The following is a 24,052-nucleotide window of genomic DNA, read 5'->3' as shown; positions in this document are numbered from 1 at the left end:
TGATATTAAAAAAATACCATTAATAAATAACATAATAAAAGACCACCACTTTTATAGAGACATAACGCCACATAATTATAAAAAGTATAGTGTGTGGATCTAATCAACCACCACTGGCACCAGACCCTCAATGCCCTTAAATTTTACCTCGTTAAAATATTTAAAGTGTACTCATTCCGATTGCGAGACCTCGTAAGAGTCCCGTATCGTTATTTTTCGTCACTACCTACCCGTACCTCCCCCCTGTGCGGGGTACAATATTGATATGATATTAAAAAAATAATACCATTAATAAATAACATAATAAAAGACCAACCACTTTTATAGAGACATAACGCCACTGTGTGGGCGCCGCCATCAGTCCCCCTTAGACTCGGTACTTTGTCGTCGCCGTCGACTTCGCACCTTCGCCCCATATAGTAGTGGCGCGGCGCGACGGGCCTAATGTGTAAGTGAAAAAAAAAAAAAAAAAAATTAAAATAATTGTTATTTTACAATATCTTTTAATATGAATAAGAGTACTTTGTATTGGTACGTTTTGTTTTTTGTTTTTTTTATTTTTTAAACGGAACTGAACCTAAGTGACCGGCCTGCGGCCGGGCACCCGTCTTTTTCATGTTCTAACCTAACCTAACCTATCCAAACCTTTTAAAACTAGTTTGGATTCCTTTAGACCTCAGCCCACCGGCAACTACGACTAACTAAACACTGATCTAGCTATCTGGCTTTCATCAGTGCATCAACAGCAGCATAACTAGTATTAAAATAGTAATGAGTTTTTATTAATGCATATATTCACATTCAATCTTGAATCTAAAGTCTAAAGGTGTCAAAACTAGATTTAGGTTAGGTTAGGTTAGAACATGAATACGAGGGGTGCCCGGCCACAGGCCGGGCACTTGGGTTCAGTTCAGTCAAAAATTATATATTATTTACTATTATTTATATTTGAATGAGAATGAAAAATAGCAATTATTTTGAATAGTTTTCAGAATGAGACAGACGGGTGTGGTAGGGTAAAATCTCCAATTTAAAGTTCCCTTATTGCGTATATGTTATGTGTGTTTGCATAGTAGTTTACTATTAAAATGGTAAGCGGTTCGTGTAACGATCTTGCGCGTCTATATTTACAAGTGTGTGGGCAGTTCGCGTATTGATTATTCGATGACGAGACCTCGTAAGAGTCCCGTATCGTTATTTTTCGTCACTACCTACCCGTACCTCCCCCCCCGTGCAGGGAGTGGGTAATTTGCGCGCCTGCTGCCTTCCTTGGATGTGGTAGCAGTTTCTCAGGCTCCCTCACCGGAATCGAACCCTGATTCCCCGTTACCCGCGACAAACAATGGTAGTCGCAGAAACTCATTCCGATTACGAGACCTCGTAAGAGTCCCGTATCGTTATTTTTCGTCACTACCTACCCCCTTACCTCCCCCCGTGCGGGGTACAATATTGATATGATATTAAAAAAATACCATTAATAAATAACATAATAAAAGACCACCACTTTTATAGAGACATAACGCCACATAATTATAAAAAGTATAGTGTGTGGATCTAATCAACCACCACTGGCACCAGACCCTCAATGCCCTTAAATTTTACCTCGTTAAAATATTTAAAGTGTACTCATTCCGATTGCGAGACCTCGTAAGAGTCCCGTATCGTTATTTTTCGTCACTACCTACCCGTACCTCCCCCCTGTGCGGGGTACAATATTGATATGATATTAAAAAAATAATACCATTAATAAATAACATAATAAAAGACCACCACTTTTATAGAGACATAACGCCACTGTGTGGCGCCGCCATCAGTCTCCTTAGACTCGGTACTTTGTCGTCGCCGTCGACTTCGCACCTTCGCCCCATATAGTAGTGGCGCGGCGCGACGGGCCTAATGTGTAAGTGAAAAAAAAAAAAAAAAAAATTAAAATAATTGTTATTTTACAATATCTTTTAATATGAATAAGAGTACTTTGTATTGGTACGTTTTGTTTTTTGTTTTTTTTATTTTTTAAACGGAACTGAACCTAAGTGACCGGCCTGCGGCCGGGCACCCGTCTTTTTCATGTTCTAACCTAACCTAACCTATCCAAACCTTTTAAAACTAGTTTGGATTCCTTTAGACCTCAGCCCACCGGCAACTACGACTAACTAAACACTGATCTAGCTATCTGGCTTTCATCAGTGCATCAACAGCAGCATAACTAGTATTAAAATAGTAATGAGTTTTTATTAATGCATATATTCACATTCAATCTTGAATCTAAAGTCTAAAGGTGTCAAAACTAGATTTAGGTTAGGTTAGGTTAGAACATGAATACGAGGGGTGCCCGGCCACAGGCCGGGCACTTGGGTTCAGTTCAGTCAAAAATTATATATTATTTACTATTATTTATATTTGAATGAGAATGAAAAATAGCAATTATTTTGAATAGTTTTCAGAATGAGACAGACGGGTGTGGTAGGGTAAAATCTCCAATTTAAAGTTCCCTTATTGCGTATATGTTATGTGTGTTTGCATAGTAGTTTACTATTAAAATGGTAAGCGGTTCGTGTAACGATCTTGCGCGTCTATATTTACAAGTGTGTGGGCAGTTCGCGTATTGATTATTCGATGACAAGACCTCGTAAGAGTCCCGTATCGTTATTTTTCGTCACTACCTACCCGTACCTCCCCCCCGTGCAGGGAGTGGGTAATTTGCGCGCCTGCTGCCTTCCTTGGATGTGGTAGCAGTTTCTCAGGCTCCCTCACCGGAATCGAACCCTGATTCCCCGTTACCCGCGACAAACAATGGTAGTCGCAGAAACTCATTCCGATTACGAGACCTCGTAAGAGTCCCGTATCGTTATTTTTCGTCACTACCTACCCCCTTACCTCCCCCCGTGCGGGGTACAATATTGATATGATATTAAAAAAATACCATTAATAAATAACATAATAAAAGACCACCACTTTTATAGAGACATAACGCCACATAATTATAAAAAGTATAGTGTGTGGATCTAATCAACCACCACTGGCACCAGACCCTCAATGCCCTTAAATTTTACCTCGTTAAAATATTTAAAGTGTACTCATTCCGATTGCGAGACCTCGTAAGAGTCCCGTATCGTTATTTTTCGTCACTACCTACCCGTACCTCCCCCTTGTGCGGGGTACAATATTGATATGATATTAAAAAAATAATACCATTAATAAATAACATAATAAAAGACCACCACTTTTATAGAGACATAACGCCACTGTGTGGCGCCGCCATCAGTCTCCTTAGACTCGGTACTTTGTCGTCGCCGTCGACTTCGCACCTTCGCCCCATATAGTAGTGGCGCGGCGCGACGGGCCTAATGTGTAAGTGAAAAAAAAAAAAAAAAAATTAAAATAATTGTTATTTTACAATATCTTTTAATATGAATAAGAGGACTTTGTATTGGTACGTTTTGTTTTTTGTTTTTTTTATTTTTTAAACGGAACTGAACCTAAGTGACCGGCCTGCGGCCGGGCACCCGTCTTTTTCATGTTCTAACCTAACCTAACCTATCCAAACCTTTTAAAACTAGTTTGGATTCCTTTAGACCTCAGCCCACCGGCAACTACGACTAACTAAACACTGATCTAGCTATCTGGCTTTCATCAGTGCATCAACAGCAGCATAACTAGTATTAAAATAGTAATGAGTTTTTATTAATGCATATATTCACATTCAATCTTGAATCTAAAGTCTAAAGGTGTCAAAACTAGATTTAGGTTAGGTTAGGTTAGAACATGAATACGAGGGGTGCCCGGCCACAGGCCGGGCACTTGGGTTCAGTTCAGTCAAAAATTATATATTATTTACTATTATTTATATTTGAATGAGAATGAAAAATAGCAATTATTTTGAATAGTTTTCAGAATGAGACAGACGGGTGTGGTAGGGTAAAATCTCCAATTTAAAGTTCCCTTATTGCGTATATGTTATGTGTGTTTGCATAGTAGTTTTCTATTAAAATGGTAAGCGGTTCGTGTAACGATCTTGCGCGTCTATATTTACAAGTGTGTGGGCAGTTCGCGTATTGATTATTCGATGACGAGACCTCGTAAGAGTCCCGTATCGTTATTTTTCGTCACTACCTACCCGTACCTCCCCCCCCGTGCAGGGAGTGGGTAATTTGCGCGCCTGCTGCCTTCCTTGGATGTGGTAGCAGTTTCTCAGGCTCCCTCACCGGAATCGAACCCTGATTCCCCGTTACCCGCGACAAACAATGGTAGTCGCAGAAACTCATTCCGATTACGAGACCTCGTAAGAGTCCCGTATCGTTATTTTTCGTCACTACCTACCCCCTTACCTCCCCCCGTGCGGGGTACAATATTGATATGATATTAAAAAAATACCATTAATAAATAACATAATAAAAGACCACCACTTTTATAGAGACATAACGCCACATAATTATAAAAAGTATAGTGTGTGGATCTAATCAACCACCACTGGCACCAGACCCTCAATGCCCTTAAATTTTACCTCGTTAAAATATTTAAAGTGTACTCATTCCGATTGCGAGACCTCGTAAGAGTCCCGTATCGTTATTTTTCGTCACTACCTACCCGTACCTCCCCCCTGTGCGGGGTACAATATTGATATGATATTAAAAAAATAATACCATTAATAAATAACATAATAAAAGACCACCACTTTTATAGAGACATAACGCCACTGTGTGGCGCCGCCATCAGTCTCCTTAGACTCGGTACTTTGTCGTCGCCGTCGACTTCGCACCTTCGCCCCATATAGTAGTGGCGCGGCGCGACGGGCCTAATGTGTAAGTGAAAAAAAAAAAAAAAAAAAAATTAAAATAATTGTTATTTTACAATATCTTTTAATATGAATAAGAGTACTTTGTATTGGTACGTTTTGTTTTTTGTTTTTTTTATTTTTTAAACGGAACTGAACCTAAGTGACCGGCCTGCGGCCGGGCACCCGTCTTTTTCATGTTCTAACCTAACCTAACCTATCCAAACCTTTTAAAACTAGTTTGGATTCCTTTAGACCTCAGCCCACCGGCAACTACGACTAACTAAACACTGATCTAGCTATCTGGCTTTCATCAGTGCATCAACAGCAGCATAACTAGTATTAAAATAGTAATGAGTTTTTATTAATGCATATATTCACATTCAATCTTGAATCTAAAGTCTAAAGGTGTCAAAACTAGATTTAGGTTAGGTTAGGTTAGAACATGAATACGAGGGGTGCCCGGCCACAGGCCGGGCACTTGGGTTCAGTTCAGTCAAAAATTATATATTATTTACTATTATTTATATTTGAATGAGAATGAAAAATAGCAATTATTTTGAATAGTTTTCAGAATGAGACAGACGGGTGTGGTAGGGTAAAATCTCCAATTTAAAGTTCCCTTATTGCGTATATGTTATGTGTGTTTGCATAGTAGTTTTCTATTAAAATGGTAAGCGGTTCGTGTAACGATCTTGCGCGTCTATATTTACAAGTGTGTGGGCAGTTCGCGTATTGATTATTCGATGACGAGACCTCGTAAGAGTCCCGTATCGTTATTTTTCGTCACTACCTACCCGTACCTCCCCCCCCGTGCAGGGAGTGGGTAATTTGCGCGCCTGCTGCCTTCCTTGGATGTGGTAGCAGTTTCTCAGGCTCCCTCACCGGAATCGAACCCTGATTCCCCGTTACCCGCGACAAACAATGGTAGTCGCAGAAACTCATTCCGATTACGAGACCTCGTAAGAGTCCCGTATCGTTATTTTTCGTCACTACCTACCCCCTTACCTCCCCCCGTGCGGGGTACAATATTGATATGATATTAAAAAAATACCATTAATAAATAACATAATAAAAGACCACCACTTTTATAGAGACATAACGCCACTGTGTGGCGCCGCCATCAGTCTCCTTAGACTCGGTACTTTGTCGTCGCCGTCGACTTCGCACCTTCGCCCCATATAGTAGTGGCGCGGCGCGACGGGCCTAATGTGTAAGTGAAAAAAAAAAAAAAAAAATTAAAATAATTGTTATTTTACAATATCTTTTAATATGAATAAGAGTACTTTGTATTGGTACGTTTTGTTTTTTGTTTTTTTTATTTTTTAAACGGAACTGAACCTAAGTGACCGGCCTGCGGCCGGGCACCCGTCTTTTTCATGTTCTAACCTAACCTAACCTATCCAAACCTTTTAAAACTAGTTTGGATTCCTTTAGACCTCAGCCCACCGGCAACTACGACTAACTAAACACTGATCTAGCTATCTGGCTTTCATCAGTGCATCAACAGCAGCATAACTAGTATTAAAATAGTAATGAGTTTTTATTAATGCATATATTCACATTCAATCTTGAATCTAAAGTCTAAAGGTGTCAAAACTAGATTTAGGTTAGGTTAGGTTAGAACATGAATACGAGGGGTGCCCGGCCACAGGCCGGGCACTTGGGTTCAGTTCAGTCAAAAATTATATATTATTTACTATTATTTATATTTGAATGAGAATGAAAAATAGCAATTATTTTGAATAGTTTTCAGAATGAGACAGACGGGTGTGGTAGGGTAAAATCTCCAATTTAAAGTTCCCTTATTGCGTATATGTTATGTGTGTTTGCATAGTAGTTTACTATTAAAATGGTAAGCGGTTCGTGTAACGATCTTGCGCGTCTATATTTACAAGTGTGTGGGCAGTTCGCGTATTGATTATTCGATGACGAGACCTCGTAAGAGTCCCGTATCGTTATTTTTCGTCACTACCTACCCGTACCTCCCCCCCCGTGCAGGGAGTGGGTAATTTGCGCGCCTGCTGCCTTCCTTGGATGTGGTAGCAGTTTCTCAGGCTCCCTCACCGGAATCGAACCCTGATTCCCCGTTACCCGCGACAAACAATGGTAGTCGCAGAAACTCATTCCGATTACGAGACCTCGTAAGAGTCCCGTATCGTTATTTTTCGTCACTACCTACCCCCTTACCTCCCCCCGTGCGGGGTACAATATTGATATGATATTAAAAAAATACCATTAATAAATAACATAATAAAAGACCACCACTTTTATAGAGACATAACGCCACATAATTATAAAAAGTATAGTGTGTGGATCTAATCAACCACCACTGGCACCAGACCCTCAATGCCCTTAAATTTTACCTCGTTAAAATATTTAAAGAGTACTCATTCCGATTGCGAGACCTCGTAAGAGTCCCGTATCGTTATTTTTCGTCACTACCTACCCGTACCTCCCCCCTGTGCGGGGTACAATATTGATATGATATTAAAAAAATAATACCATTAATAAATAACATAATAAAAGACCACCACTTTTATAGAGACATAACGCCACTGTGTGGCGCCGCCATCAGTCTCCTTAGACTCGGTACTTTGTCGTCGCCGTCGACTTCGCACCTTCGCCCCATATAGTAGTGGCGCGGCGCGACGGGCCTAATGTGTAAGTGAAAAAAAAAAAAAAAAAAAAATTAAAATAATTGTTATTTTACAATATCTTTTAATATGAATAAGAGTACTTTGTATTGGTACGTTTTGTTTTTTGTTTTTTTTATTTTTTAAACGGAACTGAACCTAAGTGACCGGCCTGCGGCCGGGCACCCGTCATTTTCATGTTCTAACCTAACCTAACCTATCCAAACCTTTTAAAACTAGTTTGGATTCCTTTAGACCTCAGCCCACCGGCAACTACGACTAACTAAACACTGATCTAGCTATCTGGCTTTCATCAGTGCATCAACAGCAGCATAACTAGTATTAAAATAGTAATGAGTTTTTATTAATGCATATATTCACATTCAATCTTGAATCTAAAGTCTAAAGGTGTCAAAACTAGATTTAGGTTAGGTTAGGTTAGAACATGAATACGAGGGGTGCCCGGCCACAGGCCGGGCACTTGGGTTCAGTTCAGTCAAAAATTATATATTATTTACTATTATTTATATTTGAATGAGAATGAAAAATAGCAATTATTTTGAATAGTTTTCAGAATGAGACAGACGGGTGTGGTAGGGTAAAATCTCCAATTTAAAGTTCCCTTATTGCGTATATGTTATGTGTGTTTGCATAGTAGTTTTCTATTAAAATGGTAAGCGGTTCGTGTAACGATCTTGCGCGTCTATATTTACAAGTGTGTGGGCAGTTCGCGTATTGATTATTCGATGACGAGACCTCGTAAGAGTCCCGTATCGTTATTTTTCGTCACTACCTACCCGTACCTCCCCCCCCGTGCAGGGAGTGGGTAATTTGCGCGCCTGCTGCCTTCCTTGGATGTGGTAGCAGTTTCTCAGGCTCCCTCACCGGAATCGAACCCTGATTCCCCGTTACCCGCGACAAACAATGGTAGTCGCAGAAACTCATTCCGATTACGAGACCTCGTAAGAGTCCCGTATCGTTATTTTTCGTCACTACCTACCCCCTTACCTCCCCCCGTGCGGGGTACAATATTGATATGATATTAAAAAAATACCATTAATAAATAACATAATAAAAGACCACCACTTTTATAGAGACATAACGCCACATAATTATAAAAAGTATAGTGTGTGGATCTAATCAACCACCACTGGCACAAAAAAAAAAAAAAAAAATTAAAATAATTGTTATTTTACAATATCTTTTAATATGAATAAGAGTACTTTGTATTGGTACGTTTTGTTTTTTGTTTTTTTTATTTTTTAAACGGAACTGAACCTAAGTGACCGGCCTGCGGCCGGGCACCCGTCTTTTTCATGTTCTAACCTAACCTAACCTATCCAAACCTTTTAAAACTAGTTTGGATTCCTTTAGACCTCAGCCCACCGGCAACTACGACTAACTAAACACTGATCTAGCTATCTGGCTTTCATCAGTGCATCAACAGCAGCATAACTAGTATTAAAATAGTAATGAGTTTTTATTAATGCATATATTCACATTCAATCTTGAATCTAAAGTCTAAAGGTGTCAAAACTAGATTTAGGTTAGGTTAGGTTAGAACATGAATACGAGGGGTGCCCGGCCACAGGCCGGGCACTTGGGTTCAGTTCAGTCAAAAATTATATATTATTTACTATTATTTATATTTGAATGAGAATGAAAAATAGCAATTATTTTGAATAGTTTTCAGAATGAGACAGACGGGTGTGGTAGGGTAAAATCTCCAATTTAAAGTTCCCTTATTGCGTATATGTTATGTGTGTTTGCATAGTAGTTTACTATTAAAATGGTAAGCGGTTCGTGTAACGATCTTGCGCGTCTATATTTACAAGTGTGTGGGCAGTTCGCGTATTGATTATTCGATGACGAGACCTCGTAAGAGTCCCGTATCGTTATTTTTCGTCACTACCTACCCGTACCTCCCCCCCCGTGCAGGGAGTGGGTAATTTGCGCGCCTGCTGCCTTCCTTGGATGTGGTAGCAGTTTCTCAGGCTCCCTCACCGGAATCGAACCCTGATTCCCCGTTACCCGCGACAAACAATGGTAGTCGCAGAAACTCATTCCGATTACGAGACCTCGTAAGAGTCCCGTATCGTTATTTTTCGTCACTACCTACCCCCTTACCTCCCCCCGTGCGGGGTACAATATTGATATGATATTAAAAAAATACCATTAATAAATAACATAATAAAAGACCACCACTTTTATAGAGACATAACGCCACATAATTATAAAAAGTATAGTGTGTGGATCTAATCAACCACCACTGGCACCAGACCCTCAATGCCCTTAAATTTTACCTCGTTAAAATATTTAAAGAGTACTCATTCCGATTGCGAGACCTCGTAAGAGTCCCGTATCGTTATTTTTCGTCACTACCTACCCGTACCTCCCCCCTGTGCGGGGTACAATATTGATATGATATTAAAAAAATAATACCATTAATAAATAACATAATAAAAGACCACCACTTTTATAGAGACATAACGCCACTGTGTGGCGCCGCCATCAGTCTCCTTAGACTCGGTACTTTGTCGTCGCCGTCGACTTCGCACCTTCGCCCCATATAGTAGTGGCGCGGCGCGACGGGCCTAATGTGTAAGTGAAAAAAAAAAAAAAAAAAAAATTAAAATAATTGTTATTTTACAATATCTTTTAATATGAATAAGAGTACTTTGTATTGGTACGTTTTGTTTTTTGTTTTTTTTATTTTTTAAACGGAACTGAACCTAAGTGACCGGCCTGCGGCCGGGCACCCGTCTTTTTCATGTTCTAACCTAACCTAACCTATCCAAACCTTTTAAAACTAGTTTGGATTCCTTTAGACCTCAGCCCACCGGCAACTACGACTAACTAAACACTGATCTAGCTATCTGGCTTTCATCAGTGCATCAACAGCAGCATAACTAGTATTAAAATAGTAATGAGTTTTTATTAATGCATATATTCACATTCAATCTTGAATCTAAAGTCTAAAGGTGTCAAAACTAGATTTAGGTTAGGTTAGGTTAGAACATGAATACGAGGGGTGCCCGGCCACAGGCCGGGCACTTGGGTTCAGTTCAGTCAAAAATTATATATTATTTACTATTATTTATATTTGAATGAGAATGAAAAATAGCAATTATTTTGAATAGTTTTCAGAATGAGACAGACGGGTGTGGTAGGGTAAAATCTCCAATTTAAAGTTCCCTTATTGCGTATATGTTATGTGTGTTTGCATAGTAGTTTACTATTAAAATGGTAAGCGGTTCGTGTAACGATCTTGCGCGTCTATATTTACAAGTGTGTGGGCAGTTCGCGTATTGATTATTCGATGACGAGACCTCGTAAGAGTCCCGTATCGTTATTTTTCGTCACTACCTACCCGTACCTCCCCCCCCGTGCAGGGAGTGGGTAATTTGCGCGCCTGCTGCCTTCCTTGGATGTGGTAGCAGTTTCTCAGGCTCCCTCACCGGAATCGAACCCTGATTCCCCGTTACCCGCGACAAACAATGGTAGTCGCAGAAACTCATTCCGATTACGAGACCTCGTAAGAGTCCCGTATCGTTATTTTTCGTCACTGCCTACCCCCTTACCTCCCCCCGTGCGGGGTACAATATTGATATGATATTAAAAAAATACCATTAATAAATAACATAATAAAAGACCACCACTTTTATAGAGACATAACGCCACATAATTATAAAAAGTATAGTGTGTGGATCTAATCAACCACCACTGGCACCAGACCCTCAATGCCCTTAAATTTTACCTCGTTAAAATATTTAAAGAGTACTCATTCCGATTGCGAGACCTCGTAAGAGTCCCGTATCGTTATTTTTCGTCACTACCTACCCGTACCTCCCCCCTGTGCGGGGTACAATATTGATATGATATTAAAAAAATAATACCATTAATAAATAACATAATAAAAGACCACCACTTTTATAGAGACATAACGCCACTGTGTGGCGCCGCCATCAGTCTCCTTAGACTCGGTACTTTGTCGTCGCCGTCGACTTCGCACCTTCGCCCCATATAGTAGTGGCGCGGCGCGACGGGCCTAATGTGTAAGTGAAAAAAAAAAAAAAAAAAAAATTAAAATAATTGTTATTTTACAATATCTTTTAATATGAATAAGAGTACTTTGTATTGGTACGTTTTGTTTTTTGTTTTTTTTATTTTTTAAACGGAACTGAACCTAAGTGACCGGCCTGCGGCCGGGCACCCGTCATTTTCATGTTCTAACCTAACCTAACCTATCCAAACCTTTTAAAACTAGTTTGGATTCCTTTAGACCTCAGCCCACCGGCAACTACGACTAACTAAACACTGATCTAGCTATCTGGCTTTCATCAGTGCATCAACAGCAGCATAACTAGTATTAAAATAGTAATGAGTTTTTATTAATGCATATATTCACATTCAATCTTGAATCTAAAGTCTAAAGGTGTCAAAACTAGATTTAGGTTAGGTTAGGTTAGAACATGAATACTAGGGGTGCCCGGCCACAGGCCGGGCACTTGGGTTCAGTTCAGTCAAAAATTATATATTATTTACTATTATTTATATTTGAATGAGAATGAAAAATAGCAATTATTTTGAATAGTTTTCAGAATGAGACAGACGGGTGTGGTAGGGTAAAATCTCCAATTTAAAGTTCCCTTATTGCGTATATGTTATGTGTGTTTGCATAGTAGTTTTCTATTAAAATGGTAAGCGGTTCGTGTAACGATCTTGCGCGTCTATATTTACAAGTGTGTGGGCAGTTCGCGTATTGATTATTCGATGACGAGACCTCGTAAGAGTCCCGTATCGTTATTTTTCGTCACTACCTACCCGTACCTCCCCCCCCGTGCAGGGAGTGGGTAATTTGCGCGCCTGCTGCCTTCCTTGGATGTGGTAGCAGTTTCTCAGGCTCCCTCACCGGAATCGAACCCTGATTCCCCGTTACCCGCGACAAACAATGGTAGTCGCAGAAACTCATTCCGATTACGAGACCTCGTAAGAGTCCCGTATCGTTATTTTTCGTCACTACCTACCCCCTTACCTCCCCCCGTGCGGGGTACAATATTGATATGATATTAAAAAAATACCATTAATAAATAACATAATAAAAGACCACCACTTTTATAGAGACATAACGCCACATAATTATAAAAAGTATAGTGTGTGGATCTAATCAACCACCACTGGCACAAAAAAAAAAAAAAAAAATTAAAATAATTGTTATTTTACAATATCTTTTAATATGAATAAGAGTACTTTGTATTGGTACGTTTTGTTTTTTGTTTTTTTTATTTTTTAAACGGAACTGAACCTAAGTGACCGGCCTGCGGCCGGGCACCCGTCTTTTTCATGTTCTAACCTAACCTAACCTATCCAAACCTTTTAAAACTAGTTTGGATTCCTTTAGACCTCAGCCCACCGGCAACTACGACTAACTAAACACTGATCTAGCTATCTGGCTTTCATCAGTGCATCAACAGCAGCATAACTAGTATTAAAATAGTAATGAGTTTTTATTAATGCATATATTCACATTCAATCTTGAATCTAAAGTCTAAAGGTGTCAAAACTAGATTTAGGTTAGGTTAGGTTAGAACATGAATACGAGGGGTGCCCGGCCACAGGCCGGGCACTTGGGTTCAGTTCAGTCAAAAATTATATATTATTTACTATTATTTATATTTGAATGAGAATGAAAAATAGCAATTATTTTGAATAGTTTTCAGAATGAGACAGACGGGTGTGGTAGGGTAAAATCTCCAATTTAAAGTTCCCTTATTGCGTATATGTTATGTGTGTTTGCATAGTAGTTTACTATTAAAATGGTAAGCGGTTCGTGTAACGATCTTGCGCGTCTATATTTACAAGTGTGTGGGCAGTTCGCGTATTGATTATTCGATGACGAGACCTCGTAAGAGTCCCGTATCGTTATTTTTCGTCACTACCTACCCGTACCTCCCCCCCCCGTGCAGGGAGTGGGTAATTTGCGCGCCTGCTGCCTTCCTTGGATGTGGTAGCAGTTTCTCAGGCTCCCTCACCGGAATCGAACCCTGATTCCCCGTTACCCGCGACAAACAATGGTAGTCGCAGAAACTCATTCCGATTACGAGACCTCGTAAGAGTCCCGTATCGTTATTTTTCGTCACTACCTACCCCCTTACCTCCCCCCGTGCGGGGCACAATATTGATATGATATTAAAAAAATACCATTAATAAATAACATAATAAAAGACCACCACTTTTATAGAGACATAACGCCACATAATTATAAAAAGTATAGTGTGTGGATCTAATCAACCACCACTGGCACCAGACCCTCAATGCCCTTAAATTTTACCTCGTTAAAATATTTAAAGTGTACTCATTCCGATTGCGAGACCTCGTAAGAGTCCCGTATCGTTATTTTTCGTCACTACCTACCCGTACCTCCCCCCTGTGCGGGGTACAATATTGATATGATATTAAAAAAATAATACCATTAATAAATAACATAATAAAAGACCACCACTTTTATAGAGACATAACGCCACTGTGTGGCGCCGCCATCAGTCTCCTTAGACTCGGTACTTTGTCGTCGCCGTCGACTTCGCACCTTCGCCCCATATAGTAGTGGCGCGGCGCGACGGGCCTAATGTGTAAGTGAAAAAAAAAAAAAAAAAAAATTAAAATAATTGTTATTTTACAATATCTTTTAATATGAATAAGAGTACTTTGTATTGGTACGTTTCGTTTTTTGTTTTTTTTTTTTTTTAAACGGAACTGAACCTAAGTGACCGGCCTGCGGCCGGGCACCCGTCTTTTTCATGTTCTAACCTAACCTAACCTATCCAAACCTTTTAAAACTAGTTTGGATTCCTTTAGACCTCAGCCCACCGGCAACTACGACTAACTAAACACTGATCTAGCTATCTGGCTTTCATCAGTGCATCAACAGCAGCATAACTAGTATTAAAATAGTAATGAGTTTTTATTAATGCATATATTCACATTCAATCTTGAATCTAAAGTCTAAAGGTGTCAAAACTAGATTTAGGTTAGGTTAGGTTAGAACATGAATACGAGGGGTGCCCGGCCACAGGCCGGGCACTTGGGTTCAGTTCAGTCAAAAATTATATATTATTTACTATTATTTATATTTGAATGAGAATGAAAAATAGCAATTATTTTGAATAGTTTTCAGAATGAGACAGACGGGTGTGGTAGGGTAAAATCTCCAATTTAAAGTTCCCTTATTGCGTATATGTTATGTGTGTTTGCATAGTAGTTTACTATTAAAATGGTAAGCGGTTCGTGTAACGATCTTGCGCGTCTATATTTACAAGTGTGTGGGCAGTTCGCGTATTGATTATTCGATGACGAGACCTCGTAAGAGTCCCGTATCGTTATTTTTCGTCACTACCTACCCGTACCTCCCCCCCCGTGCAGGGAGTGGGTAATTTGCGCGCCTGCTGCCTTCCTTGGATGTGGTAGCAGTTTCTCAGGCTCCCTCACCGGAATCGAACCCTGATTCCCCGTTACCCGCGACAAACAATGGTAGTCGCAGAAACTCATTCCGATTACGAGACCTCGTAAGAGTCCCGTATCGTTATTTTTCGTCACTACCTACCCCCTTACCTCCCCCCGTGCGGGGTACAATATTGATATGATATTAAAAAAATACCATTAATAAATAACATAATAAAAGACCACCACTTTTATAGAGACATAACGCCACATAATTATAAAAAGTATAGTGTGTGGATCTAATCAACCACCACTGGCACCAGACCCTCAATGCCCTTAAATTTTACCTCGTTAAAATATTTAAAGAGTACTCATTCCGATTGCGAGACCTCGTAAGAGTCCCGTATCGTTATTTTTCGTCACTACCTACCCGTACCTCCCCCCTGTGCGGGGTACAATATTGATATGATATTAAAAAAATAATACCATTAATAAATAACATAATAAAAGACCACCACTTTTATAGAGACATAACGCCACTGTGTGGCGCCGCCATCAGTCTCCTTAGACTCGGTACTTTGTCGTCGCCGTCGACTTCGCACCTTCGCCCCATATAGTAGTGGCGCGGCGCGACGGGCCTAATGTGTAAGTGAAAAAAAAAAAAAAAAAAAAAATTAAAATAATTGTTATTTTACAATATCTTTTAATATGAATAAGAGTACTTTGTATTGGTACGTTTTGTTTTTTGTTTTTTTTATTTTTTAAACGGAACTGAACCTAAGTGACCGGCCTGTGGCCGGGCACCCGTCTTTTTCATGTTCTAACCTAACCTAACCTATCCAAACCTTTTAAAACTAGTTTGGATTCCTTTAGACCTCAGCCCACCGGCAACTACGACTAACTAAACACTGATCTAGCTATCTGGCTTTCATCAGTGCATCAACAGCAGCATAACTAGTATTAAAATAGTAATGAGTTTTTATTAATGCATATATTCACATTCAATCTTGAATCTAAAGTCTAAAGGTGTCAAAACTAGATTTAGGTTAGGTTAGGTTAGAACATGAATACGAGGGGTGCCCGGCCACAGGCCGGGCACTTGGGTTCAGTTCAGTCAAAAATTATATATTATTTACTATTATTTATATTTGAATGAGAATGAAAAATAGCAATTATTTTGAATAGTTTTCAGAATGAGACAGACGGGTGTGGTAGGGTAAAATCTCCAATTTAAAGTTCCCTTATTGCGTATATGTTATGTGTGTTTGCATAGTAGTTTTCTATTAAAATGGTAAGCGGTTCGTGTAACGATCTTGCGCGTCTATATTTACAAGTGTGTGGGCAGTTCGCGTATTGATTATTCGATGACGAGACCTCGTAAGAGTCCCGTATCGTTATTTTTCGTCACTACCTACCCGTACCTCCCCCCCGTGCAGGGAGTGGGTAATTTGCGCGCCTGCTGCCTTCCTTGGATGTGGTAGCAGTTTCTCAGGCTCCCTCACCGGAATCGAACCCTGATTCCCCGTTACCCGCGACAAACAATGGTAGTCGCAGAAACTCATTCCGATTACGAGACCTCGTAAGAGTCCCGTATCGTTATTTTTCGTCACTACCTACCCCCTTACCTCCCCCCGTGCGGGGTACAATATTGATATGATATTAAAAAAATACCATTAATAAATAACATAATAAAAGACCACCACTTTTATAGAGACATAACGCCACATAATTATAAAAAGTATAGTGTGTGGATCTAATCAACCACCACTGGCACCAGACCCTCAATGCCCTTAAATTTTACCTCGTTAAAATATTTAAAGTGTACTCATTCCGATTGCGAGACCTCGTAAGAGTCCCGTATCGTTATTTTTCGTCACTACCTACCCGTACCTCCCCCCTGTGCGGGGTACAATATTGATATGATATTAAAAAAATAATACCATTAATAAATAACATAATAAAAGACCACCACTTTTATAGAGACATAACGCCACTGTGTGGCGCCGCCATCAGTCTCCTTAGACTCGGTACTTTGTCGTCGCCGTCGACTTCGCACCTTCGCCCCATATAGTAGTGGCGCGGCGCGACGGGCCTAATGTGTAAGTGAAAAAAAAAAAAAAAAAAAAATTAAAATAATTGTTATTTTACAATATCTTTTAATATGAATAAGAGTACTTTGTATTGGTACGTTTTGTTTTTTGTTTTTTTTATTTTTTAAACGGAACTGAACCTAAGTGACCGGCCTGCGGCCGGGCACCCGTCTTTTTCATGTTCTAACCTAACCTAACCTATCCAAACCTTTTAAAACTAGTTTGGATTCCTTTAGACCTCAGCCCACCGGCAACTACGACTAACTAAACACTGATCTAGCTATCTGGCTTTCATCAGTGCATCAACAGCAGCATAACTAGTATTAAAATAGTAATGAGTTTTTATTAATGCATATATTCACATTCAATCTTGAATCTAAAGTCTAAAGGTGTCAAAACTAGATTTAGGTTAGGTTAGGTTAGAACATGAATACGAGGGGTGCCCGGCCACAGGCCGGGCACTTGGGTTCAGTTCAGTCAAAAATTATATATTATTTACTATTATTTATATTTGAATGAGAATGAAAAATAGCAATTATTTTGAATAGTTTTCAGAATGAGACAGACGGGTGTGGTAGGGTAAAATCTCCAATTTAAAGTTCCCTTATTGCGTATATGTTATGTGTGTTTGCATAGTAGTTTTCTATTAAAATGGTAAGCGGTTCGTGTAACGATCTTGCGCGTCTATATTTACAAGTGTGTGGGCAGTTCGCGTATTGATTATTCGATGACGAGACCTCGTAAGAGTCCCGTATCGTTATTTTTCGTCACTACCTACCCGTACCTCCCCCCCCGTGCAGGGAGTGGGTAATTTGCGCGCCTGCTGCCTTCCTTGGATGTGGTAGCAGTTTCTCAGGCTCCCTCACCGGAATCGAACCCTGATTCCCCGTTACCCGCGACAAACAATGGTAGTCGCAGAAACTCATTCCGATTACGAGACCTCGTAAGAGTCCCGTATCGTTATTTTTCGTCACTACCTACCCCCTTACCTCCCCCCGTGCGGGGTACAATATTGATATGATATTAAAAAAATACCATTAATAAATAACATAATAAAAGACCACCACTTTTATAGAGACATAACGCCACATAATTATAAAAAGTATAGTGTGTGGATCTAATCAACCACCACTGGCACCAGACCCTCAATGCCCTTAAATTTTACCTCGTTAAAATATTTAAAGTGTACTCATTCCGATTGCGAGACCTCGTAAGAGTCCCGTATCGTTATTTTTCGTCACTACCTACCCGTACCTCCCCCCTGTGCGGGGTACAATATTGATATGATATTAAAAAAATAATACCATTAATAAATAACATAATAAAAGACCACCACTTTTATAGAGACATAACGCCACTGTGTGGCGCCGCCATCAGTCTCCTTAGACTCGGTACTTTGTCGTCGCCGTCGACTTCGCACCTTCGCCCCATATAGTAGTGGCGCGGCGCGACGGGCCTAATGTGTAAGTGAAAAAAAAAAAAAAAAAAAAATTAAAATAATTGTTATTTTACAATATCTTTTAATATGAATAAGAGTACTTTGTATTGGTACGTTTTGTTTTTTGTTTTTTTTATTTTTTAAACGGAACTGAACCTAAGTGACCGGCCTGCGGCCGGGCACCCGTCTTTTTCATGTTCTAACCTAACCTAACCTATCCAAACCTTTTAAAACTAGTTTGGATTCCTTTAGACCTCAGCCCACCGGCAACTACGACTAACTAAACACTGATCTAGCTATCTGGCTTTCATCAGTGCATCAACAGCAGCATAACTAGTATTAAAATAGTAATGAGTTTTTATTAATGCATATATTCACATTCAATCTTGAATCTAAAGTCTAAAGGTGTCAAAACTAGATTTAGGTTAGGTTAGGTTAGAACATGAATACGAGGGGTGCCCGGCCACAGGCCGGGCACTTGGGTTCAGTTCAGTCAAAAATTATATATTATTTACTATTATTTATATTTGAATGAGAATGAAAAATAGCAATTATTTTGAATAGTTTTCAGAATGAGACAGACGGGTGTGGTAGGGTAAAATCTCCAATTTAAAGTTCCCTTATTGCGTATATGTTATGTGTGTTTGCATAGTAGTTTTCTATTAAAATGGTAAGCGGTTCGTGTAACGATCTTGCGCGTCTATATTTACAAGTGTGTGGGCAGTTCGCGTATTGATTATTCGATGACGAGACCTCGTAAGAGTCCCGTATCGTTATTTTTCGTCACTACCTACCCGTACCTCCCCCCCCCGTGCAGGGAGTGGGTAATTTGCGCGCCTGCTGCCTTCCTTGGATGTGGTAGCAGTTTCTCAGGCTCCCTCACCGGAATCGAACCCTGATTCCCCGTTACCCGCGACAAACAATGGTAGTCGCAGAAACTCATTCCGATTACGAGACCTCGTAAGAGTCCCGTATCGTTATTTTTCGTCACTACCTACCCCCTTACCTCCCCCCGTGCGGGGTACAATATTGATATGATATTAAAAAAATACCATTAATAAATAACATAATAAAAGACCACCACTTTTATAGAGACATAACGCCACATAATTATAAAAAGTATAGTGTGTGGATCTAATCAACCACCACTGGCACCAGACCCTCAATGCCCTTAAATTTTACCTCGTTAAAATATTTAAAGTGTACTCATTCCGATTGCGAGACCTCGTAAGAGTCCCGTATCGTTATTTTTCGTCACTACCTACCCGTACCTCCCCCCTGTGCGGGGTACAATATTGATATGATATTAAAAAAATAATACCGTTAATAAATAACATAATAAAAGACCACCACTTTTATAGAGACATAACGCCACTGTGTGGCGCCGCCATCAGTCTCCTTAGACTCGGTACTTTGTCGTCGCCGTCGACTTCGCACCTTCGCCCCATATAGTAGTGGCGCGGCGCGACGGGCCTAATGTGTAAGTGAAAAAAAAAAAAAAAAAAATTAAAATAATTGTTATTTTACAATATCTTTTAATATGAATAAGAGTACTTTGTATTGGTACGTTTTGTTTTTTGTTTTTTTTATTTTTTAAACGGAACTGAACCTAAGTGACCGGCCTGCGGCCGGGCACCCGTCTTTTTCATGTTCTAACCTAACCTAACCTATCCAAACCTTTTAAAACTAGTTTGGATTCCTTTAGACCTCAGCCCACCGGCAACTACGACTAACTAAACACTGATCTAGCTATCTGGCTTTCATCAGTGCATCAACAGCAGCATAACTAGTATTAAAATAGTAATGAGTTTTTATTAATGCATATATTCACATTCAATCTTGAATCTAAAGTCTAAAGGTGTCAAAACTAGATTTAGGTTAGGTTAGGTTAGAACATGAATACGAGGGGTGCCCGGCCACAGGCCGGGCACTTGGGTTCAGTTCAGTCAAAAATTATATATTATTTACTATTATTTATATTTGAATGAGAATGAAAAATAGCAATTATTTTGAATAGTTTTCAGAATGAGACAGACGGGTGTGGTAGGGTAAAATCTCCAATTTAAAGTTCCCTTATTGCGTATATGTTATGTGTGTTTGCATAGTAGTTTACTATTAAAATGGTAAGCGGTTCGTGTAACGATCTTGCGCGTCTATATTTACAAGTGTGTGGGCAGTTCGCGTATTGATTATTCGATGACGAGACCTCGTAAGAGTCCCGTATCGTTATTTTTCGTCACTACCTACCCGTACCTCCCCCCCCGTGCAGGGAGTGGGTAATTTGCGCGCCTGCTGCCTTCCTTGGATGTGGTAGCAGTTTCTCAGGCTCCCTCACCGGAATCGAACCCCGATTCCCCGTTACCCGCGACAAACAATGGTAGTCGCAGAAACTCATTCCGATTACGAGACCTCGTAAGAGTCCCGTATCGTTATTTTTCGTCACTACCTACCCCCTTACCTCCCCCCGTGCGGGGTACAATATTGATATGATATTAAAAAAATACCATTAATAAATAACATAATAAAAGACCACCACTTTTATAGAGACATAACGCCACATAATTATAAAAAGTATAGTGTGTGGATCTAATCAACCACCACTGGCACCAGACCCTCAATGCCCTTAAATTTTACCTCGTTAAAATATTTAAAGTGTACTCATTCCGATTGCGAGACCTCGTAAGAGTCCCGTATCGTTATTTTTCGTCACTACCTACCCGTACCTCCCCCCTGTGCGGGGTACAATATTGATATGATATTAAAAAAATAATACCATTAATAAATAACATAATAAAAGACCACCACTTTTATAGAGACATAACGCCACTGTGTGGCGCCGCCATCAGTCTCCTTAGACTCGGTACTTTGTCGTCGCCGTCGACTTCGCACCTTCGCCCCATATAGTAGTGGCGCGGCGCGACGGGCCTAATGTGTAAGTGAAAAAAAAAAAAAAAAAAATTAAAATAATTGTTATTTTACAATATCTTTTAATATGAATAAGAGTACTTTGTATTGGTACGTTTTGTTTTTTGTTTTTTTTATTTTTTAAACGGAACTGAACCTAAGTGACCGGCCTGCGGCCGGGCACCCGTCTTTTTCATGTTCTAACCTAACCTAACCTATCCAAACCTTTTAAAACTAGTTTGGATTCCTTTAGACCTCAGCCCACCGGCAACTACGACTAACTAAACACTGATCTAGTTATCTGGCTTTCATCAGTGCATCAACAGCAGCATAACTAGTATTAAAATAGTAATGAGTTTTTATTAATGCATATATTCACATTCAATCTTGAATCTAAAGTCTAAAGGTGTCAAAACTAGATTTAGGTTAGGTTAGGTTAGAACATGAACACGAGGGGTGCCCGGCCACAGGCCGGGCACTTGGGTTCAGTTCAGTCAAAAATTATATATTATTTACTATTATTTATATTTGAATGAGAATGAAAAATAGCAATTATTTTGAATAGTTTTCAGAATGAGACAGACGGGTGTGGTAGGGTAAAATCTCCAATTTAAAGTTCCCTTATTGCGTATATGTTATGTGTGTTTGCATAGTAGTTTACTATTAAAATGGTAAGCGGTTCGTGTAACGATCTTGCGCGTCTATATTTACAAGTGTGTGGGCAGTTCGCGTATTGATTATTCGATGACGAGACCTCGTAAGAGTCCCGTATCGTTATTTTTCGTCACTACCTACCCGTACCTCCCCCCCCGTGCAGGGAGTGGGTAATTTGCGCGCCTGCTGCCTTCCTTGGATGTGGTAGCAGTTTCTCAGGCTCCCTCACCGGAATCGAACCCTGATTCCCCGTTACCCGCGACAAACAATGGTAGTCGCAGAAACTCATTCCGATTACGAGACCTCGTAAGAGTCCCGTATCGTTATTTTTCGTCACTACCTACCCCCTTACCTCCCCCCGTGCGGGGTACAATATTGATATGATATTAAAAAAATACCATTAATAAATAACATAATAAAAGACCACCACTTTTATAGAGACATAACGCCACTGTGTGGCGCCGCCATCAGTCTCCTTAGACTCGGTACTTTGTCGTCGCCGTCGACTTCGCACCTTCGCCCCATATAGTAGTGGCGCGGCGCGACGGGCCTAATGTGTAAGTGAAAAAAAAAAAAAAAAAAATTAAAATAATTGTTATTTTACAATATCTTTTAATATGAATAAGAGTACTTTGTATTGGTACGTTTTGTTTTTTGTTTTTTTTATTTTTTAAACGGAACTGAACCTAAGTGACCGGCCTGCGGCCGGGCACCCGTCTTTTTCATGTTCTAACCTAACCTAACCTATCCAAACCTTTTAAAACTAGTTTGAATTCCTTTAGACCTCAGCCCACCGGCAACTACGACTAACTAAACACTGATCTAGCTATCTGGCTTTCATCAGTGCATCAACAGCAGCATAACTAGTATTAAAATAGTAATGAGTTTTTATTAATGCATATATTCACATTCAATCTTGAATCTAAAGTCTAAAGGTGTCAAAACTAGATTTAGGTTAGGTTAGGTTAGAACATGAATACGAGGGGTGCCCGGCCACAGGCCGGGCACTTGGGTTCAGTTCAGTCAAAAATTATATATTATTTACTATTATTTATATTTGAATGAGAATGAAAAATAGCAATTATTTTGAATAGTTTTCAGAATGAGACAGACGGGTGTGGTAGGGTAAAATCTCCAATTTAAAGTTCCCTTATTGCGTATATGTTATGTGTGTTTGCATAGTAGTTTACTATTAAAATGGTAAGCGGTTCGTGTAACGATCTTGCGCGTCTATATTTACAAGTGTGTGGGCAGTTCGCGTATTGATTATTCGATGACGAGACCTCGTAAGAGTCCCGTATCGTTATTTTTCGTCACTACCTACCCGTACCTCCCCCCCCGTGCAGGGAGTGGGTAATTTGCGCGCCTGCTGCCTTCCTTGGATGTGGTAGCAGTTTCTCAGGCTCCCTCACCGGAATCGAACCCTGATTCCCCGTTACCCGCGACAAACAATGGTAGTCGCAGAAACTCATTCCGATTACGAGACCTCGTAAGAGTCCCGTATCGTTATTTTTCGTCACTACCTACCCCCTTACCTCCCCCCGTGCGGGGTACAATATTGATATGATATTAAAAAAATACCATTAATAAATAACATAATAAAAGACCACCACTTTTATAGAGACATAACGCCACATAATTATAAAAAGTATAGTGTGTGGATCTAATCAACCACCACTGGCACCAGACCCTCAATGCCCTTAAATTTTACCTCGTTAAAATATTTAAAGTGTACTCATTCCGATTGCGAGACCTCGTAAGAGTCCCGTATCGTTATTTTTCGTCACTACCTACCCGTACCTCCCCCCTGTGCGGGGTACAATATTGATATGATATTAAAAAAATAATACCATTAATAAATAACATAATAAAAGACCACCACTTTTATAGAGACATAACGCCACTGTGTGGCGCCGCCATCAGTCTCCTTAGACTCGGTACTTTGTCGTCGCCGTCGACTTCGCACCTTCGCCCCATATAGTAGTGGCGCGGCGCGACGGGCCTAATGTGTAAGTGAAAAAAAAAAAAAAAAAAATTAAAATAATTGTTATTTTACAATATCTTTTAATATGAATAAGAGTACTTTGTATTGGTACGTTTTGTTTTTTGTTTTTTTTAT

The sequence above is a fragment of the Pararge aegeria genome, chromosome 21 (assembly GCF_905163445.1).
Source record: "Pararge aegeria chromosome 21, ilParAegt1.1, whole genome shotgun sequence".
In the NCBI taxonomy this organism is placed as follows: Eukaryota; Metazoa; Arthropoda; class Insecta; order Lepidoptera; family Nymphalidae; genus Pararge; species Pararge aegeria.
This window is presented reverse-complemented; position numbering follows the sequence as displayed.